Source organism: Taudactylus pleione, unplaced genomic scaffold (genome assembly GCF_031769625.1).
Source record: "Taudactylus pleione unplaced genomic scaffold, aTauple2 ptg000082l, whole genome shotgun sequence".
Taxonomy (NCBI): Eukaryota; Metazoa; Chordata; class Amphibia; order Anura; family Myobatrachidae; genus Taudactylus; species Taudactylus pleione.
The window spans coordinates 523598-546496 of NW_028284484.1; the positions used below are offsets into that span (position 1 = coordinate 523598).

Consider the following 22899-nt stretch of genomic DNA (forward strand, 5'->3'; position numbering starts at 1 on the left):
TTATACACAGTGAAGCACTAAATGCCTCGTGCATCACTATCGTCACCCTTGCTTATTGTTCCAGCCCAGAAAGTGGCCATCACCAATATGAAGCACCATTGGTATGGCCCAGAATATTAGCATCTCCACTATGAAGTACCTCATGGCTCAGCAAAGTCACTGGTTCCTAGTGCAGTGATAGAAGTATAAGTATAGTTAATAGGGATGGAGTCTAGGAGGTCTCACCCTAAGTCGCAGCCTAACCTGGGAGGGTTCCTGCCTAACTGTGGAGGGTCCCAGCCTATATGTGAAGGTCCCATTCCCAGGAGGGATGCGGCCTAAACGCGAGAGGGCCACAGTCTTATGCCTTAGGGTCACAGCTTAACCTGGGAGGTTCCCAAGCTAATGCATGAGGGTCACAGTCTAACCTGGGAAGACTGCAGGAGAGTAAACAACTATGATTTATACTGTTACAAACAAGCTGAAAGGGCCATTGGTTCCATTGATACATTTTACAATGACTGCTTTTAAAGGGTTTTATATTGATCTGTGCAAATCTTGATCCACGTGCCAGGGACAGTCAATAGGTTAAACTAGAGATCAACCTGGTGCTTGGATATAAGACATTCCCGGAATTCCTGAGAGATTGTATAGTAATGCATTCACAGCAAAGTGGTGGCCAGCATAAGCACAGGTAAACACATAAAAAGAAATGTTACATGGAACTTGCTCTGGCACCACTTCTCAGCAGCCATTCTAATCACGTTCAGGTATACTACAGACATTACATCTGGAACAGGTAGGAAAGAGGTACACATAACACAGTGGTATGCTATCATATCATATTGTCTCCAACTGTAAACTATGTCATGTCAAACTATATTCATTATAACTAACCAGAAAATGTGATATAATAGCAACTCCCAATATCAAGAATTTTAATTTCAAAATTAAAAATGAAACAATGGAAAAGTAATCAAATTGGATGAACATTTCTATCTATGCAACATGAAAACTCACAATGCAGGCATGTTCCCACAACACGTCGCATATGGGCTCCGATGCAGACTTGCATTTTGGCACATGTAGCCTTCATCCATAGACAACTGAAAACAGACCACACATCTAATAGGCAGCTGCCATAAGAATCCATGGGCCCTAAGGCTGTTTTGTAAGAAAATATTATGAAAGTGGTGTGGTGCATTACGTCAACAAGGTATGAATGCGGACATTCAGAATGTCAACATGGACATTATGTCGACAGTTCATGTTAGGGTTAGGCTGCAGTTAGGGTTAGACCGTGTACTTAGGGCTCAAATACGTTAAGTCGACATTCATGGTATCAACATTGTGACAATGGCAACATTATATTCATGTCCACATTGTGAGAGTCAACATTTTCACTGCCAACATTTTGTCCATGTCGGCATTCTGATGTTGACATAATGACTACATACTGTATGAAAGAGTACACATATAGACGTAATTATATAAATCATATTACCAGGCAACGTTTCCTGTGGCACTTACACGACTGAGAGGATGAATAATGTATATGGGATGTAGTTAATAGACTGGCGGACTAAATGCCGCCGGTTTATATCCCGACACCAGAAGACCGACAAGAGACAGAAGATAGGCGTCGAAATACCGACGCCTATCTTCATCCAGACGCCGGAGTGCCAAAGGACGCCAGACCGATCGAGGTGGTCCGGCCGTCCATAGCACTTAACACCCCCCGGGAGGGTTAGGTTTAGGGTGCGGGGGAGGGGGGTTAGGTTTAGGCACCCCCAGGGGGGGATTTAGGGTTAGGCACCACCCCTGGAGTATAGGGTTAGGCACCCCTAAGGGAGGGTTAGGAATGGGAGGGGGGGGGGGGGGCGAGGGGAGGGTTAGGTGACTTACATGCCGCTGTCGGGATTTCCTCCTGTCGGGCTGTGTCGGAATTTGAACCGGCGGCTAAACAGCCGCCAGCATTTTAATCCCATTCCCATGTATATACATATCACAAATACAGAACAAAAATGCTTTTATTTGGGGACGTAAAGCAGATCATATAGATTAAAGTGTTACATATAGCACGTTAGACATGACACTAGGGGTTCTATTTACTAAGCAGTGTTAGGAGAAGTGAAAAGTGAAGAGTGAAAAGTGATAAGGTGCCAGCCAATCAGCTCCCAACTGTCATTTTTCAAACACAGCCTGTGAGATGGCAGTTGGGAGCTGACTGGCTGGCACTTTATCACTTTTCACTCTTCACTTTTCCTAACACTGCTTAGTAAATAGACCCCTAGAAAACTAATGTTCTCTACCATTATTATCTGAATACAACTTTCCTTTACTATTCACAAATATATACAGAAATGTTTCTGAACCTTAACAGGACTTAAGATGTTTGACAACTGCTATCCAAGCTATTGTTCTCTGTTATCAGCCGTCTTGTACAGTCTACTTTAACAGATTTTAAATCAGGAAGATTATTGTGTAGAGGTCATCACCCCACTCCCACCATAACGCTTTTATCTGTGATAATTACTCCTAAAATTTTCACATTAATATTTGTGAATGGTATGCAGGAATATTTAAGCAACGCTCACATGAAAATGATGGATTCTTTAGGGCAGTTTTGTATGTGGCTCAGTATGATATAATGCAGATAGATAACAGATGAAGCCACACAAGTCACCTTCTCTGCAGGTGAAAGGTACCTGCCTCAGTACTATGAGCATCTGCTAGGGACAAAGCTACAAAGGTTACATTAAAAGGCATTTCAGCTGATATAATGAACTCTTGCTATATGTTTGCCACTATGCTTGGCTCACAGGCCTTTCATTCAGAAAGCAGCCAAGCATCCCCTCGGCTGAATAAGAAACATCCAGACCTCTGTGATACCTTAATGAGAGACCAGTCAGAGCAAGCAGGGAGCGGAAGGGACTAAGAGGGTCATTCAGACCCGCTCGCGAGCGAAGGACGCTCGCAAGCGGGTCGATAATGGGCGAATGCGCATGCGCACGACGGAGGGAGCTCCGTCGTGCGCATGCGCGAGACCCGGCGAGCGACGAAGAATACGTCGCTCGGGGTCTCGCACCAAAGGGGGCGTGCTGTCGATGGTGAGTGACAGCACGCCCCCTTTGGTGGGCATGCCGGGGGCGTGGCTGCCAGACGGAGGCGTTCCCATGAGAACGCCTACCGTCTGAGTCCGGCCCCACTGACATCAGTAATGATATCAGTGGGAGTGATTTTGGCTCTGATAGAGCCAAAATCACTCCTGGGCTTGCGGCAGCGAGACCCTACCGCAGGGTCTCGTCGCAAGCTCGATGGTCGCGATGGTCAAAGACCATCGCGACCATCATCATGGCCGCTCGCTATAGCTGTGGGTGGTCCCCCACAGCTATACGAACGGCCAGGAGGCCGCTCCATTTTTAGGGAGTAGGGCCCTGATTCAAAGCGAGTAAGGGCCTGATTCAGAGCCGGACGCTCTGACCAGAGAGCTCGCTCTGAATCAGGGCCCTCCTCCCTAAAAATGGAGCGGCCTCCCGGCCGCTCGTATAGCTGTGGGTGGCCACCCACAGCTATAGCAAGCGGCCATGATGATGGTCGCGATGGTCTTTGACTATCGTGACCATCGGGATTGCGACGAGACCCTGCGGTAGGGTCTCGCTACCGCAAGCCCAGGAGTGATTTTGGCTCTATCAGAGCCAAAATCACTCCCACTGACATCATTACTGATGTCAGTGGGGCCGGACTCAGACGGTAGGCGTTCCCATGGGAACGCCTCCGTCTGGCCAGCCACGCCCTGGGCACGCCCACCAAAGGGGGCGTGCTGTCACTCACCATGGACAGCACGCCCCCTTTGATGCGAGACCCCGAGCGACGTATTCCTCGTCGCTCGCCGGGTCTCGCGCATGCGCACGACGGAGCTCCCTCCGTCGTGCGCATGCGCATTCACCCAACATCGAACAGCTTGCGAGCGTCCTTCGCTCGCGAGCGGGTCTGAATGATCCCCTAAGAGGATAGTGGGATTAGGAAGAAGGGTTTGAGGCACAGGGAATGGATTTGGAGAAGAGAGGGGGAGTTGGGGGGGGGCTAGGGATAGCCAGTGATTTCCAGTGTATAAGCAGCTGCAAGCACCTTATTACAGCTCTACACTGCGATAAGCATTGATTCATGTGTACTAACGGAGGTGAACGCTTCATGGAAATTACACTGGAACAAAGTTTCCAGAGATTTCCTATGCTCCCAGATGGGTTCCTACACCGAAAAAAGGAAAAGAAACCACAGGCCACAACACCCATTCAGCCCCTGATGATCTAACTCTTACCTGTGACTATTAGTAGCCAGTCTAAACAACAAACACCTAAAGCAATTATTGACAAGCTCTTTAGTAATTATGGCTTATATAGCATAATAATATGACATCACTGGAGTATTTCCTTTAAAAATTCTATGTCATCTAACTATTGCATTACTGTGGATGTATAGGACACACACACACGGGGGTGGGGTGGGGGTATATTTACTAAAGTGTGGGTTTTTAGAAGTGGAGTTAAGTAGAATCTGATTGGTTGCTATGGGCAACATCCACTTCTAAAAAAATATAGTGAATAGTCTGAGTAGTTGGTCCTGCTGCTTAGCGGGTACATCAATTTGGGTGCCAGAGAAGTCAATAGTATAAAGGTGCCCAGCACTCCAACATTTGTAGAGAAGCACCAGTGTGTTTATTAGGCTTAAAGCATAACCAAAGATAGCAGTAACGTTGTGGGCATAGCTCTGCCCTTTATCACGCAATTTTGAAAGTGAATGCAAATTGTTTAAATAGGTTACAGGGTGGCCAAATTGGAGCCAATAAACAGCTGCACCAAATAATGATGTCATAGATGTAATTAAGCACTAGCCAATCAGAAGGGAAGTAGTTGAAATCCCGGTGGTCGGCATGCTGTCACTCAGAAGGCTAGCGCCGGAATCCCGACACCAGTCAGAATCCCGGTGCTAGTATTCCGTCCACCGGCATCCCAACGGTAAGTAGTGGGGTTAGGGGGAGGTTTTGGGTTTAGGGTTAGGCACTAGGTTAGGAGGGTTATAGTTAGGCACTAGGTTAGGAGGGTTATAGTTAGGCACTAGGGGGAGAGGGTTAGGTTTAGGCACTAGGGGAGGTTAGTTTTAGGGTGCGGGGAGGGAGGGTTTGGTGTACGGATAGGGGTAGGGTTAGGATACTTACCTACAAGTGTTGGGATGCCAGCATCAGAATTCTGACAACCGAGTTCCCGAGCGCCGGCATCCCAACGGTAAGTAGTGGGGTTAGGGGGAGGTTTTGGGTTTAGGGTTAGGCACTAGGTTTTAAGGTTATAGTTAGGCACTAGGGGGAGAGGGTTAGGTTTAGGCACTGGGAGAGGTTAGTTTTAGGGTGCGGGGAGGGAGGGAGGGTTTGGTGTACGGATAGGGGTAGGGTTAGGATACTTACCGACAAGTGTTGGGATGCCAGCATCAGAATTCTGACCACCGAGTTCCCGAGCGCCGGCATCCCGTACCCAATCCAGACAGAACAGTCCACAGAACAATACACCACAAAGATGGAGATTTTAGATTGAAACGCATCTTGCATTACAAAGTAATGTAAACTTGCATAGGGTAAAGTAATCATGAGGGTACATGGTGAGGTGTACTGGTATAGTCACTTATAACATGTTAGGACAATTTAAATGATCAAAGAGGAATACATACTGTGTAACCACATATATATTATGAGAACCTACCCTAGATTATATTCTCAGTCTGTGCCGTTTGTCTGTACCTGAATAGGACCATTGCATATAGTTACTGAGTGCAGGCTGATGTCAGTCTGCGAGGGTTCATAAACAATACCAAAAAAAAAAAAAAAAAGGATAGTTCCTGAGTAAACTTGTAATTGGTGCAAGATTGGGTCCATGAGAGATTCAGGGCAACAGTGCTACAGGTGCCCAATAAGGTGCTGTCCAATTTGCAAATAAACACTAAGGGCTCAATCCAATAACTCAGCCCCGCATGCGAGGAGGGCGAGTTGCCATTGCAACGGCATGTAAATGGCGGCAACGGCATAGACACTCGCCCCACTCATGGCCCTATCTCTTCTCCGATTCATGGATTTTTGTACGCAGCCCAGTTGGCTGCAAACAAAGATCTGCAAATCCGACAGTACCGTAAATACGGCTTATAGCTGCACATACTTGTGGGGGCGAGAACATTACAGTTAATTTGTGAACTTATTGCCAGGAACGGCAACATGTAATTGCTGGTAGATTGGGTCCAGGAGGGATTCAGGTAACAGCGCCAGAAGAGCCCAATGAGGCACTGTCTTATCCGTAAATAAACACTATGGGGTCTATTCAGCAATAGTGACGATGTTGCCCAGAATTTTATCAGGCAACATCGTCACGATTTTTTATGAATCATTAAAACTTAAGTAAGCTAATCAGCATTATTTTCTGCAGGGACAGGGGTTGCGGTAACATGCTGTCCCTGCGATGTTACAGAAGGTATTGTTATTAGTTTCCGAAAACAATACCTCTGTTTCTGCTACTGCGAAAAGTCTCCGTCCCGGCTTTGAGGTGACCGCGGAGGGGTAAGTTCAATTACAGCCTTTCCAAAGTGATTGACATGTTTATAGAGGCTTTATATTATCCTGTATACATGTATATTTATGTGCTTTTATATTTGAAAATGTATATATAAATGTAAATATAATATCACATAAATATACATGTATACATGTATACAGGCTAGTATAAAGCCTGTGTACACATGTCAATCACTTTCGGCAGGTTTAACATGCTCTAATTGGACTTACATGCCGGCGGTCACCGCAAACCAGGCACGGAGACTGGGCGGAGTTACAGGACGCAGCAGGGACATATGGGAAAATTTCCCTCTGTCCCTGCAGTTTTCGGACAATTTTAAGGCATTTTCTCCATATAATGCCATTCTGAGATTGCGTTATATAAAGTAATGAGATTTCGAGCAATTCAACACTTTTTGGTTTGCTGAATAGCAAAAAGCATTAAAAGCACTGTAGAGATCAATGGCTGATCCCTACAGTGCGAGATGGGAATTAATGGAGAAGATAATTGCGTTATCTTCTCCATTATCCCATTGCTGAATAGGGGATTTACATAAAAAATGCGGAAATTATGATTTCCTCATTTTTTATGTAAGAAAATCATTGCTGAATAGACCCCTATGAGCCGAATTCAATTAGCCTTGAAGGGTTAATTACCCACGATGCAGTGTCAGGGGCTATTCAATTACAGCCCGCGGCAGCCACTTAACACGGATATCTGTTCACTGCCTTCTAAGCAGTGGCGGGCTGGGCCAGGGGGCAGGGTGCCATGTGCCTCCCGGGCCGCAGCATCATTCCCCACTTGTGTAGCGCTGACGGGACGGAGTTCGGTCAGCGCTACACAGCTCAAACACACAGCCGCCGGAGCCGGCAGCTGTGTGTTTGCTTTAGCAGCTGATGAGAGTCAGACAGACTCATCGGCTGCTGCTCCCACTGCCAGAGCCGGACATCTTCCGGCTCCCGCAGTGGGTAATGGGAGTGACGCGTCACTCCCATGACGTGTCGCTCCCATAATGCAAAGCGGCGGACGGAGGAGCTGATCTCGGCGGCGGGACCAGGAGCAGGAACAGGTGTCAGGAAAGTGTTTTTTTTTTTTTTTATATATATATATTATGTGTGTCTACTGCGGGGGGTCTGGCACTATAAGGAGGAGACCACTACTGGGGGCACTACAAAGGGGGGGACTACTACTACTGGGGGCGCTACAAGGGGGGGGGACTACTACTACTGGGGGCACTACAAGGGGGGGGCTACTACTACTGGGGCACTACAAGGGCGGGACTACTACTACTGGGGGCACTACAAGGGGGGGACTACTACTACTGGGGGCACTACAAGGGGGGGGGACTACTACTGGGGGCACTACAAGGGCGTACTACTACTGGGGGGGACTACTACTAGGGGCACTACAAGGGGACTACTACTAGGGGCATTGCATAGGGGGGAGGGGACTACTACTAGGGGCACTACATAGGGGGGGAGGGGACTACCACTGGGGGCACTGCATCGTGGGACCACTGCTGGGGGCTCTATATAAAGGGCAATAGTGGGGATACTGCATAGGGGGAAGACTACAACTGGGGCCACTATTTAAGGGGCACTGCATAAGGGTTACCACCACTGGGGGCACTATATAAGGGTTTACTACTGGGGGCACTACATAGGGGGGATCAATACTGGGGGCACTACTCGAGGCCTGCATAAGGGTGTCCTCTCCTGAGGGGGGGGGGGGTGGCGCCGTAGCACGCACGTTCTTTCGGGCACCCTGGCTACACGCTACTCCTCTGCCAGGGCCACCCTCATGCATTTGCCCCCCAGGCTAAAAGTTGCCAGCCAGCCCCTGCTTCTAAGGCACGAACAGAAATCCACGTTAAATAGGGCTTTCTGCCCTTGTGGAAGCAGCTGTGAACGAGTTAACCCATAACTCTGGGTACTTAACCCGGAGTCTATGAGTTAACGCACGTTACTGGCAGATCTACCTCACGAGGAAAAGGACTTTTAATTGAATAGCCTCAGACGTAAAAGTCTCAGACTATCACCCTTTTCCCATTGTGGTAAATTAATGAGGCTAATTGAATCCTGCTCTTTGTGTTTCTATTAAAAAAAAAAGTTACAGTTCCTGTGCGAACTTGTTGCCAGGAATGGCAACATGTAAAACATATGGGCAATTGAAAGACAAATGCAGGGTTCAACTGGCCAATTCGGAAATTGATTGATAGTTAATCGTAGTTGGAGCTAAGCATAGTTTCTGAACAGAATTGTTGTCAGGAATGGTTTCCAGGTTGAAGTATAATGAGTGGGTGGAATTAGTGAATACAAGAGGTGTATGAGAATGGTATGCAAAGGGTTAATCAGTAATTAACTAATAGAGTGCTGGTCTATTCAGGACCAGGGAAGGATGGTTAAATATTGATCAATAATATGACAAACATGCATTATACTGTCATAGCCAATTAAAGGTATACCTCCAGACAATGGAATATTAATATGTATACTGAGAATATATACAGAGGTGTCATGTTACTAATTACAAAATATGAATATATTAGATATTATGATGTATAGTGATAAACATCCTATATTGTCACAGAGAAGAAATAAAGTAAAAGAAGTGTAACAAATTGGAGAGGTGCCCAGGGGAACAAGGCTGTCAAAAAGTTCATATTAGGGCGAGTACAATATCTAATGGTAGCATTCAAAAGGCAATATCTTACAGAAAGTAAGAGAGGGTTTACTGGGCCCGATTCAGACCTGCTCGCTAGATGCGTTCGCTCGCAGCCAAAGTATGCAAATTCCACGATCACACGGCAAGACATTAGCATGCCCACTATGTCTTGGCGTGCAATGGCAGTGTGTATAAAGACGCCCATCAGCCTGTCATAAGATACCCACTTTCCTTTAGTAATACATGTCATCTTCAGGAAGTGTATGCAACAATCGGTAACATCGAGTAACATCGGACCCACACGCAGCACTTGTGGCTGACCACACCCTACCGCAAGCACTGCTGGTGCTTCAGTATGTAACTTAGTCATGTCACATGTATTATGACGCTGTGTCTAATTATGCACGCCTCCGAAACGGTGTTAAGACGCTCAGACACGCCTGCGTTCACACCACCACTCCCCCATTTCCATTGGCCAATCCCTGTCACCACCCACCACCCGCTCGTCCTGTCACTCATTCTAGCGAGGCGACTATGCACAGCGTGCGAACGCTTCCCGGTCACATGGACTACTTTGCGCACGTGCACTGCGTCTTATATGCATGTGCACATTGCAAACATCGGTAGACTACGTGCAAACGCAGCCTAGTGAGCAGGTCTGAAACGGGCACACTGTTCAATGAGTCCTGATAGGCTAATCGCTTTCAGTGTGAAAGTCCAGTGTGCTTTCAGTCTATGCAACAGGATGGATCTGTCACCGCCACGGGTAGGTGCTGGAATGTGTTGCTGTGAGTCGATAGGGGGCGTTAAGTTAGCAAAAAATGGTCAGCAACTGGTTGATCGCTCACTCATACGGCGATGGCCATCTTCATGGTTGAGCAATGGAGCAATTTTGTGCCATCCCCTTGCTTAGGGTACGTTCAGTCTTATAAGTATAGCCAGCAGTATGAATGTCACTCAGGACCTTAATGTAAGAAATAACCAGACTCTAGCGGTAGTATATCAACGTTTCAGGACGCAAACCCCTTTATCAAGACAAGGGTTTTGTGCCCCGAAACGTTGATATACCACCGCTAGAGTCGGGCTATGTCTTGCATTAAGGTCCTGAGTGAAATCCATACAGCTGGCTATACTTACGGTATTCTGAGGATGAGCACCGGGCAAGTTGCAGTAAGATTACACAAGAGTGCTGGACAATAGCATTGCACAAGATTTTATATATATATATATATATATATATATATATATATATATATATATATAGGCATGCCGAATCAGTATGGCAGTTTATTTGCATAAGAAGCTACATTTCGTATCTAAAGCAGAACCTTTTGCTAGCTGCATAGCTGTGTACACACACATATATACCTATACATGTATACATCCCTACATACACTGAGTGTGTGTAATATATACCACGCCAGGTGGGCATGAGACATAATATACCCTTGGGGAAAACTGAGGTGGATGTGATGGGAATAAAATTGCATTGCAGCAGGCACCGTCGCTTTCCATCTATCAGTTTCCTCACATCGGGAAGCTGTGCGAAGCTGCGGGTCTGTGTGCTATATATAGAGATGTTCACTGGTACATTCTGTACTTGTCCCGTATGCAGGAGAGAGGCAAACGCTGCTATTCTGCACACAGCTAGACAACCTTGTAAATAGCGCTATGATTGAGCTAATGGGATTTTATAATGTTGAGAGATAAACTTAATATACAAGGATGTTACATTCGCTCCCTGTGATATGATCCTTTCAGAAAAAGGAATTTCAGTCCCTTTTGTTAAAGTCTCTGCTTTCTGCTCTGTAGTTGAACCCCTCACTTACAAATAGTGGAAACAGCCATTTTGTGGGCTGAACCAATATTAGCCTATTGATTCACTAGGAGGTAGGCACTTCACACCTCGTGCCTCGGTGATGTCACTAGTTCATATTGTATTTATAGGCTGAATTTTGTAATATCTACCACAATATGCAAGTTGTAGGCTTTAAATGAGAGACCATAATGCCTAAACCATTAATCAGTTAAGGATTCTGGATTCTAACCTCTATACACTCCTGCCTATACCTTCTAATATCCTTCCTATAAACCTCTAAGGATGACGCTATTTTGCGTACACAGTCATACAGTAAATAAAGACTCCAGACCTTGAACCTGTGGATCCAAAGCACAAAGTATTATTCAAGTAAAAGTACAGTCAGTTACACGCTATGATCCAAGTACAATTTAGCGCAAAGAAATTATACAGACTCAAGTACAGTTATACATACGCACACGCTCTGGACCAGATCCCGGCATCAGCAAGATAACCTCCATCAATCAGCAAGAAGACTAGGAACCCAGGGTCAGAGCACACAAATTTATACCCCCCCAGAAATAGACAACACAATAGAGGAGATTGTTGCTGATCCCATTGGTTCCCAGCGCGGGTGCATTTGTTACAGGGCATTTAACAGGTTGGTTCAAATGGACACAGAACAGCCTCTAACAGCTTGTTGCCTCCTCTATTTCTCCTGCATGCACAAAAATACATTTTGGTTCTTTATGTCTTTACGGTCCATAAGTTGCGAACGCATGTTCCGATCTTCACACCGTTGACACCGGAAAGCTGTGGATAAAGTGCGGATCAGTATAATATCAAACACGGCTTACTTATCATGTATTAAACCTTAGATACCAAAATAGTCTTTATTTCACAGCATTTGTAATAAATTAATAAAACTTGGGTCTTTTACTTTATAGCTATGGAACTTTTTGTGTAAGTGTGCACTATGTAAGTATTAGAGATATGGGAAAAGACGCTAGTTAGGATTATCTGATTTGGGGCAGATGTGCATGCATGCAGCTAATAAACAGCGTTCGCATGCAGGATATTGTGCATTCGCTATGGAGCGTCATGTGCGGTGTTTATGCATGAGATTCTATCTATGATAGACTTAACATATATACATACACACATACATACACACACATATCTCATTCCTCACTCACAGTTTCAAACTGCAATGCAAATGTGTTACCCACAGCTGTGGATTCCCAGTTTGTATGTAAAACACTCACGGTATTCTGGTGTTTTGTCTATTCTATTTACTTTTCTCAGGGGCTGTATTTCTAGTTGTTTTTGGTAGATTATCAAAAACATTGCCATCTGTACTTAGCTTGTGAGTTGTAACTTAAAATGGCACTGGTCGCAAAATGGCGTCTTGCAGATTCTTGTTTCTAAAATGGAGTCTAGCTGCCATTCGCAAGATGGCGTTGCGCATGCTAATTTTTACGCTGATTCCGTCTCAGCCACTGATCCGGCTTCGACACAGTTTATATTGCTTTGTGGCTTGTATTAGGTAAATGCCCAGAGTATCAAAATTGGATGTATTTTATTTATGACACACAGAAGATCATTAGTATTTTATTACCTTAATACACTTATCATTCTTGCTTTGCATCATAGGTAACATGTAGGTCTCACTGGTAAAATAATATCTTATTACACAGATTTCAATAACACTATTTCCATATAGTTGACCCGCACCAATAATTACAAGACAGTTGGTAAAATAATCAGGCTGGAAGACCACACATATATGTATTACTAGCTGAAGTACCCGGCGTTACGCGGGTTTAAATCTTCAAGTTATTAAGTTAGGCATCCCAGACCAATTGCCACCCCTCTGTGAAGTTTTCATCCAAATCCATCCAGTGGAAGGCCCAAACAGCCTCCCAGGGTCAAAGTGCTGCCCAGCGTACACCAACTGGAGGTTTTACCTCGACCCTAACCCCCCTAAAACCTGTCCAGGATCCAACTGGACCACCTTGCGTTGGTTTCTGTGAAGTTCTCATCCAAGCCATTCAGTGGAAGGCTCAGAACAGGCTCCCCGTGTCAAAGTCCTGCCCAGCGTACACCGTCGGGAGGTCTGACTGGGACCTCAACTCCACCAGTATGAATTCTGGGATCCAATGTTACCATTCTGTAAAGTTTTCATCTAAAACCATCTAGTGGAAGGCTCGGAAAAGGCTCCCAGGTCAAAGTTCTGCCCAGCGTACCGACCGGGACCCTACCCCCCCCCCCTCCTAAACCTGGTCAGAATCCAACTGGACCACCTCGCGTTGTTTCATCCCAATCAATGCAGGGTTGTCCAAATGCATAACCGGACAGACAAACAAACAGACCAATGAATTTTATATATAAGATGGCAGGGAATATTGCTCTGCAAGGCTTTAAATCAAAAGACACATTATGACTTTATGATTTCAAACATTCCTAACTCTACTGTGATACATAGAAACATAGAGGGGTATTCAATATGAAACGTAAACTTCGCTGTTGAAGTTTACGTTTCATATCGGAGGTTTTACCTGCGTTAAAGTATCGGGCGCGCGCCCGCTTATCCCCATATTCAATATGAAATTAACGAAAATGGGAGACTCCGAAGTTGGATTTGCGTAAAGTTATGAATTTTTCCGTAAAAAAATTGTAGGACCCCCCTAAAGTTGTAAAAACATGGGGAATCACTATGGGTACCCCCGTTTTAGCCTGTAATTGAAAGTCGGGGATTTAAATAGCCGCAGCAGGTGTTTTTTCCCGACATTGAAGAAGTGATGCAGAAGAGCACTTAGGTTATTTATTTTTGTTCTTTTAAGTGGTCCCATCAAATTTGGGGTACATGAAAATGGGTACTAGCATATTTTTAAATCCCTAAAGTAAGTTTTTAAAAACTGTGCACCTGCCGCTATAAATCTATTCTAGAAAACACCTGCCGCGTACTTGCAGAATAGCCCTGAACATATTTTCTTATTTTTAAACAATTTTTTCCCATTTTTTTTTTTCACCCCAATTTTTAAATTAATTTTTTGAGGTGTGCTTATTTTTTTTGACACAGTTCTTTTTTAAATGTCATTCCCAGGGGTGCAGGCTATTTTTTTTAAGCCTGCACCCCTAAACCCCAATTCTGCACTTTTTTTCGACACCTATTCAATGGTGAAAAGTTATCCCCGTTTTTAGCAAAGACTTTTCGACCCTGCGATAAGTCTTTGAAATTGAATACGGTGTAAAAGTCAAACCTGCGATAATGACATCAAAAGTGCGATATTAACGCAAAAACGATGTTTTCGCTCCCATATTGAATACCCCTAATAAAATTTGACGGCAGATAAGAACCACTTGACCCATCTAGTCTGCCCCATTTTTAAACATATTGTTACCTCAACTCTTATTGATCCTTACTTCTTCTGAAGGATAATCTTATGTCTATCCCATGCATGTTTAAATTGCTCTACTGTATAATAGTGCATAACTAAACTGCAGGAGTAATTATAGATCCTGTTTATAAGGGACAAATTACTTACGTAAATGAAGCTCATCATAAAACACAAAGTACAGTATATTCAAAACTAACCAAGAGTACTCAGGCATTTAAAGTTACAGCTGCAACATTCAAACAAAGTAGGTGGAGGAGATAATTGTGCATTATATTAAAACAAATGCAGCTTCTTAAACTCACTATGACAAGTATAACACCGATAACTAGAGGAAAATCTAACTTAAATCATATAAGTGAGTACCAGTAGCGCTGTATTTTAAAAGGATGTCATACGTTCTCAACAATATGTTATCAATAATATATATGTGTACTTAATTACTCTTAGTAAAGGATTACCCCTTTTTTGGCATACCACACAACGCGTTTCGGATATGAAGATCCTTTATCATGCCCTGTGTCAAGGACTATATAGTTGCGTTGTGTGGTACGCCAAGAATGGACAAAGTGGACTGTATCTTCTTATTTATTTATTATTATTATTTATTACCAGTTATTTATATAGCGCACACATATTCCGCAGCGCTTTACAGAGAGAATATTTGGCCATTCACATCTGTCCCTGCCCCAGTGGAGCTTACAATCTATATTCCCTACCACATGCTCACACACACACACTTATGGTCAATTTTGAGGGGAGCCAATTAACCTACCAGTATATTTTTGGAGTGTGGGAGGAAACCGGAGTACCCGGAGGAAACCCACGCAAGCACAGGGAGAATATACAAACTCCACACAGTTAGGGCCATGGTGGGAATTGAACCCATGACCTCATTGCTGTGAGGCAGTAACGCTAACCATTACACCGTCTGTGCTGCCTTACTCTTCCTCACTAAGGACTTGTTTCCTACCAGGCAAGCCATGTGGTGTGATGTTAACTCGCCTGAAATCCAAATCTAGGGCCAGTTTACCATCGGTTACTCACACCACGGGCCAATTATGGTACGAGCCATTTGATTCTTTTGTGCCCATTAATTTATTATATATGTTATAAATGTATTTTATTCGTGTGCATTTCACTTATGTAATAAATTGAGTTTCCCTTAGTTTTGCTTGTGATTTATCCCCCCAAAAAGGGGTAATCCTTTACATACAGTATATTTTTGATAACATATTTTTGAGAACGTATGACATCCTTTTAAAATGGAGCGTTACTGGTACTCACTAATTCGATTTAAATCACACCTGCAACATTTCCAAACACAATAATTAGAAAATCCTTAATAAAATTTCCCTTTTAGGTGCAAAATATTTTAAATATAGATAATTAGCGTTTTTTCTATCTCTCTTTCTGAATACTGATAAGTCTACCTGAGTTGTAGGGATGGGACCACTGCTCATGGGCTAGTGTTGTGTACTTGCTACGCAGGCTAAAAAGTGCTCATTTTTTTGTGCTATGCAATGCACAGATTAGTAATACAACTAAAAACATCCATGGTCTAGACCAGGGGTATGCAACCTGTGACACTCCAGGTGCTTTAGAACTACAAGTCCCAGCAAGGACATGCTGGTATTTGCAGCTCCACAGCAGCTGGTGTGCCACAGGTTGCCTACCCCTGATATACTATAACAAATGTCCATGATATAGTAAATTCATCATCCCTTAATTTCTACAAAAGTGGGTGAAAATTAAAATTTTCCCTTACTTTTGGAAAAATGAAGGATCAGGGCTATTCATTAAGCAGGTAATGCAGGAGATATACATCTCCTGGTTACAATTCTCCCCCCGATAATTTCCATAGTATACTTTAGTATGGGGAAGTGGAAATTGTGTAATTCATCAAGTTCTGAAAAAGCTATTTTTTCTGAACTTGTGATACTGTACGCCACTCTGAGGTGGCATACAGCATCCGCTACAATGCACAAGCTGGCGTTTACATGGCAGCTTGTGCAGCATAGGGATCTTTTCAGATCCCTCCAGCTGTCTCTACTTACCTTCGGCGTCACTGGCTCCCCCTTGTGCTCTTCTATTACACGGGTGCCGGCGAGATCTTGTGCTGCATGGAACGGGCAGAGGGAGGGGGGTCGGCTACAGACACCGGCGGCTACGGGGGGCCGGGACTGACGCCAGCGGCTGGCACTGACAGCGGTGGCCACAGGGAAGGGGGGTCGTCTACAGACCCCGGCGGCCATGGGGGAGGGGGTTAATAGTGATGAGGAGAGCAGAGGCACCGGGGACACAATACAGAGGGGCCGGCAGCGAGGGTGGGTGCTACCGTAGAGAGGAGCGGGGGCACTGTGTGTGAAGAGGATGCTGGCAGAGAGTTAACTCTGTCAGGGGAAAAGTATTTATTGCAACCTGCGGAAAGTCTGGCTTCTCGCAGTTTGATAGATTGAGCCAATCGCACAGATCCCAGAGTAGGCTAGAGGGGTCGACGTAAACCTGCGATATTAGATGGACCGCAGGAGAAATCAGTGGTCTGTTAAATAACCCCTTTTGCTGTAAAAAAAAATAATAGACCTCTAAATAAATTAAGATTAACAGTGGACATGCAGCAAGGAAACAGGTTAAGATGACACCAGCTGCATCTAAACCAACATTCTTATATACACTGAGTATCTTTCACCTGTTTCCTCTGCAGGCGGCCACACAGGTCTCGCTTCCCTCTTCCATTTACACTCAGGAAAGGTGATGTTATCTGATCTCACTCTGCAGACAGTGACCATTTCCTGACCAGGGAAACCCCTAGGCCTGGTAGGACTTCCGGAGTGCTGGCAGCCAGCACCTTTCAGTGCTCCCGGAAACTACTATAGGTTGACTCTTGTAAAAGCCACCAGAAAATGTTATAAAAATCTGCTTGACAGCAGACATAACTGAAGGCTACCCCTACATTACAGTCAGTGTTTTGTTTTTTAAAAACTCTTCCAAGAAAGACACAAAATGGTAGAACCGCGCTAAGAATTATTAGAGTGAATATCAATATATGTATATATTGTGTACAAGTAATTCACATAACAATAAACTCAATGTAATGAATATTCCATAGGCAAAGAGATATAGGTATGGTAAAAAAATATAAATACGGCTTGGTTGAAATAATCAATAAAAATAGTTTAATAGCATCAATAAAAAAACATTAATGGTCTAAAAAATCAAGAAAATGATATATAAGTCTTATTGGGACGCATATTATTGTCCACTGATGGTAAGTCACTTAAAAAAAAAAAAAGTATTCCTTCAAAAGTCACGGAAATAAAGTGAAATGTTATAATAGACATATATCAGTTCTCAATCAGGATTAATGTCCAGCTGTAATTGTATTTACCAGGCTCCAATGGAGCATCACGTCCTTATTGTAATTCCACCAGGTGATATTCGTTGTGGTTCCAAGGTATGGATTTGGCCGGATAAGCAAAGTCGCCGGTCCGGAATAGAGTCAGATGAATTCCCACTGGGATTCCTTTAACTAGACCCCTATATTCCCTATCACATGCATACTAGGGTTAATTTGGTTGGGAGCCAATTAACCTACCAGTATATTTTTGGAGTGTGGGAGGAAACCAGAGTACCCACGCAAGCACAGGGAGAATATACAAACTCCACACAGTTACGGCCATAGTGGGTATCGAACCCATGACCTCAGTGCTGTGAGGCAGTAACGCTAACCATTACACCATCTGTGCTGGGTTAAAAGTAAATGTTAGCTGATTGCTCCAGCTCATAAATCAAACATTCAAGTAGCATAAAGAGGGGTTAAGAGTTTGCTGTTTGTACCCGCAAGGTGTTGACAGGGATTTGTGTCAGATCCTTGGCGTGGAATAACCTTTTCCCTTCTCGTATGTACCTGGCATTCATATTGTCCCCCACTGCAGAATGTCAATAATGTAGACGTTTACGCGTTCCTATATTGGTGAGGTGACAGACTTCATTCCAGATAGAGGTCGCGGGGCTCTCTGTGGGGAATGTGAAACAAACCAGCCCTGTTCCAGGAAAGGCACAGAATAACGCAGAGGAAAGAGTACTTTGTGCTGGAATTGACTGCACAGCGAGATCCACGAGTGGCTGTTGTAGTGCAGGGGTCTTTCAGTTGCTTGGTAACTGGAGAGCCCAATTTATCCCCAGGCCCCCTTTATTGTCAGGAAGTCGCTGGATGCTGTGTGGATTTAGCACTCACATAAAACTATTTAAGGTCCACAATTCCGTGTCTGGGTCGCCATATTTTACTACACGTGTTATCTAAATTGACAAATCCTGAGACCACAAATGAAGTGACAAACGGAAGTTGGTACATGTGATTTCTGGGCGGCTCCACCCCACTTCCCCCACGACCTGGGGTGCCAACTATAGTGAATATTAAGGGGCATATGTATCAAAGCTTGAAGTGAGATAAAATTGTGAAATATATATCACCAACCAATCAGCTCCTATCTTTTTTTAAACACAGACTGCAAAATGTAAATTGGAAGCTGATTGGTTAGTACTTTATCTCTCACAATTTTATCTCTCTCCTAGCTTTGATACATAGGCCCCTAAAAATGTTTGGAAAGTTACAGTAGTCCATCATTGCACATTAAACCTTTGATGACATCAGTTTATTGCAAGGCCTGGGAACATTTAAGCCTCAGATGGTCAGTGTATATTTTCTAAAGAGGACAGGTGAAGATCACGCCTTCAGTAACAAATCAGATCCTAGCTATCAATAATCTAGTACATTCTATAAAATGTTAGATAGGATCTGATTATCAGCTGTTGGTAACACCTCCACCTGTGTATTATCACCATGCTGTCACACATCCAAACTCAGCCAAGAACTCCAAGTGTCGCTGGCCTTGTATCATCATGGCAACCGTAATTCTCACAATTGTCATATTATTTACTCTAATTATAGCCTGGATTTCATTTAAGTAAAGTATTGGCCTGTAGGGGGAGTTGAGGCTCAGAGTAACAGAACAGTGCCTGCCAGTGGTCAAACTATCCTGAAGAAGGCACAGCTTTTGAATTAAATATCTCCCAGGCATTAGAGCACAGGTTCACAAACTCGGTCCTCAGGACCCCAAACAGTGCATGTTTTGCAGGTCTCCTCACATAATTACTAGTGAAATTGTTAGCTGCACCTGTAGATCTTTTAAAATGTGTCAGTGAGTAATGAATACACCTGTTCACCTGCTGGGTAACCTGCAAAAAGTGAACTGTGTGGGGTCCTAAGGACCGAGTTTGAGAACCACTGCATTAGAGTAACTTTAACCAATAGTTTAGAAGCATTGGAAAACTGTTACATTCAAAAGCTAGAATATCCATCCCACATTCAGTGTTACCGCCCTAGTTCTGCAATGGAAATAAATGAAAGTTTACCAATACCATATTATTTCGAAAGAGCAACAAGCAAAATCAGTGAAAGCTGTACTCTAGCTCTACTGTACAGTACCATGTGCATTGCACAGTACACGATGAGGGAATGACAGCCCGAAAATGGCAGCGTAAATCCCTTCATTATCTGTGGAGACTGAGGAGTCATTTATCAGAATTATTCCTCGCACTTCCTCAGCAGCTCAGAAAAATGAAGGTTCTCTGCGCTTCCCAGTCTCCGGTTTCCTGATAATGCTTCAATTCCACCCGGATTAACTGCTCGGCAGCACAATTTATATACCCCCCCGAGTCAGGTTATCATCCTATAAGGAGTGACATGTCATCAGACCTGATATACGCATGGCAAAGACAAAATGTGTTGGAATCTATAGAACCAGATATTGTATATTTTCCTAGATGAACCAAACAGTGGAAACAAATAGGAATACTTTAGCTAAGAATTTCATATTTCAATAACCAAATGTAAATGATGGGATTTGAGACTAAAAATTGCATCACTTTACATCTGAAAACAAGAGATAAGAGATAAAGACAGAACCAGAAACATATAGAACCTACGTGAGCTGCACGCACTGCCAATATATAGATAGCCCCCTTGGTTCTGGTAATTAGATATCCCCCGTCTCCTTTATATCTGAAGAGGTAGCAAAGTGGCAGCTCAGACACTTAAGCTTTAGACCGGCTGGGTCATGTTAATGCAGGGTTGGAACAGAGAAGAGGGATAGCAAAAGTCTAAAGAGAAGGGGGCAGATGTGACTGTAGCTCTGGTAAAGACCATCTGTTCTGTCTGGCAGTGGAGAGCGGCTTCGGATAACACTTTGGCATTAGCCCAGACCTAAAGACTAGCCAGACAGTGTCCATGTTACTGTGATACCCAGTGTTAGTCCACAGCAGAGCCCTCCAGACCTCTGCATACCAACGTTGGTGACTGCTAAAAAAACCAATAGACATAAACGTATAGGGTCTCTTTAAACAATATGTGAAGTCATATTTATATCAGCATAGTAGTCGCCAGACTAAATATAATTTCCCTATAAAGATTGCGGAAAAAAAATATATAATCTATCAATTAACAATTTCCTAAAAATACATTTTGGGAAAAAACAACAGAACAATATAAGAGCTGGATACATTAAAAATGTATATTGGTTGTAATTCACTGGCCGACTTCCTTATCTTCCTGCGCAGAACGCTGGCCTAGAGAGTAACCCTGATAATGATAGATCAGCCTGCAGATCCTGTGACATTGCTGGGGACATCCATCATGTGTCAAGCTGTGCCCTATGTCACACACTATGCACTAGGAGTGTAAATCTGAGTTGGGAATAGATTAAGAAATAGCAAGTAACTGTGTACCTGGACAAACCATGTTACAATGCAAGGGGGGCAAATTCATACATTTATTTTGCATGCAGGGTAAATACTGGCGGCTTCTGCATGTAGCCCACAAATGCTGGACAACTTTATTTTTACACTGCAATTTAGATGTCAGTTTGGACACACCGCTCCCAAATCGAACTCTCTGCACATATTACATCTGCCCCACCTGCAGTGCAGCATGGTTTTACCAAGGTTCACAGTTACTTGCTATATCGCACTCTGACCCTGATTCAGAGCCGGACGCTCTGACAGAGCGTTCGCTCTGAATCAGGGCCGTCCTTCCTGATTTTAGAGCGGCCTCCTGACCACTCCCACAGCTATAGCGAGCGGCCAAAAAGATGGTCTTGACCATCGCGACCATCGGGCTTGCGACGAGACCCTTGTGGTAGGGTATCGTCTGCCGCAAGCCCTGGAGTGCTTTCGGCTCCATCAGAGCCGAGAGCGCTCCCACTAACATCACTTGTGATGTCATTGGGGCCGGCCCCAGACGGTAGGCGTTCCCATGGGAACGCCTCCATCTGGCCAGCCACGCCCCCGGCACGCCCACCAAAGGGGGCGTGCTGTCACTCACCATCGACAGCACGCCCCCTTTGTAGCGAGACCCATAGCAACGGCTTGCCCGTCGCTATCCGGGTCTCGCGCATGCGCACGACGGAGCCGCCTCCGTCGTGCGCATGCGCACTGGGCTAACATCGACCCGCTTGCCAGCGCTCGCGAGCGGGTCTGAATTAGGCCCTCTATTCCCAGCTCTGAATCAGGCCTTAGGGGCGATCTGGTATCCAGCAAACTCATTACTCTTATAATTATGACATCAGAACTCCTTTCGAGACAAACATACCGACTATGTGTAAATCCATTCTGGGAGCAGCCCAAGACTTGCTGCTGCAGGCCAGTTTGAAGGGCGGGGCCGGGCTATTGCCGCAATTAATCTCCACCCCTTTCCTGGAAAAAGATTCGCTGGGTCCGCTAGGAGGGGTGGAGCTAAACAATGCAAATCGCTTCTTTAGCCCCGCCCCCTCCCCGAGGACCTGCAAATTCCCCATTAACTCTCCCCATCCTGCCCGCTTCACTAGGAAGTGGGCAGGATGCGGGAGATCTGCCTACACTCCCCGGGGTGCAGGGGGCTACCCGAAAAATCCGGAGCCTCCCACAACTTCCGGTAGTTTAGGCAAATATGCTTCAAGAAGATAGTAATGTTGCTTGGAGTTACAGGATGCAGGGGATGTGGTCAAAAGGTTGACAATCACAATTCATAATGTCGACAGTTATTATTATGTCAACATTGTCAGAATGTCGTCCAGTGAAATGTCAACATTGTCAGAATGTTGACATTAGAGTTATGCTGCGTGATGGAGGGTTAGGGTTAGGCTGCAGGGGGAGGATAGAGTTAGGCTGTGGGGGAGGGGAGGGGAGGTTAAGGTTACGCAGGAGAGGGAGGGGTAGGGATTAGGAATAAGGTAAAATTCCTTACTGGAAGCTGGAGGAGCTCAGCTCTGACCCAGAAGTCACAGTCAAATGACCACCAGGACCCAGAAGCTGCACTGGAGCCGCTGCAGCTGTAAGCCACCACTGGGCCACCAGGGACGATATGTCGGCATTCTAACATCTCGACATTTCATCAATGTCCTCATGGTGAATGACGACATGGTCAATGTCG

At 44.6% G+C, this 22899-nt stretch overlaps 1 protein-coding gene across 2 annotated transcripts in view; it reads right to left on the reverse strand.

Moving 5' to 3' along the window:
* SAMD11 (sterile alpha motif domain containing 11) overlaps positions 1–22899 on the reverse strand; it is a 199506-nt gene that overhangs the window by 104235 nt on the left and 72372 nt on the right. The window lies entirely within an intron of this gene.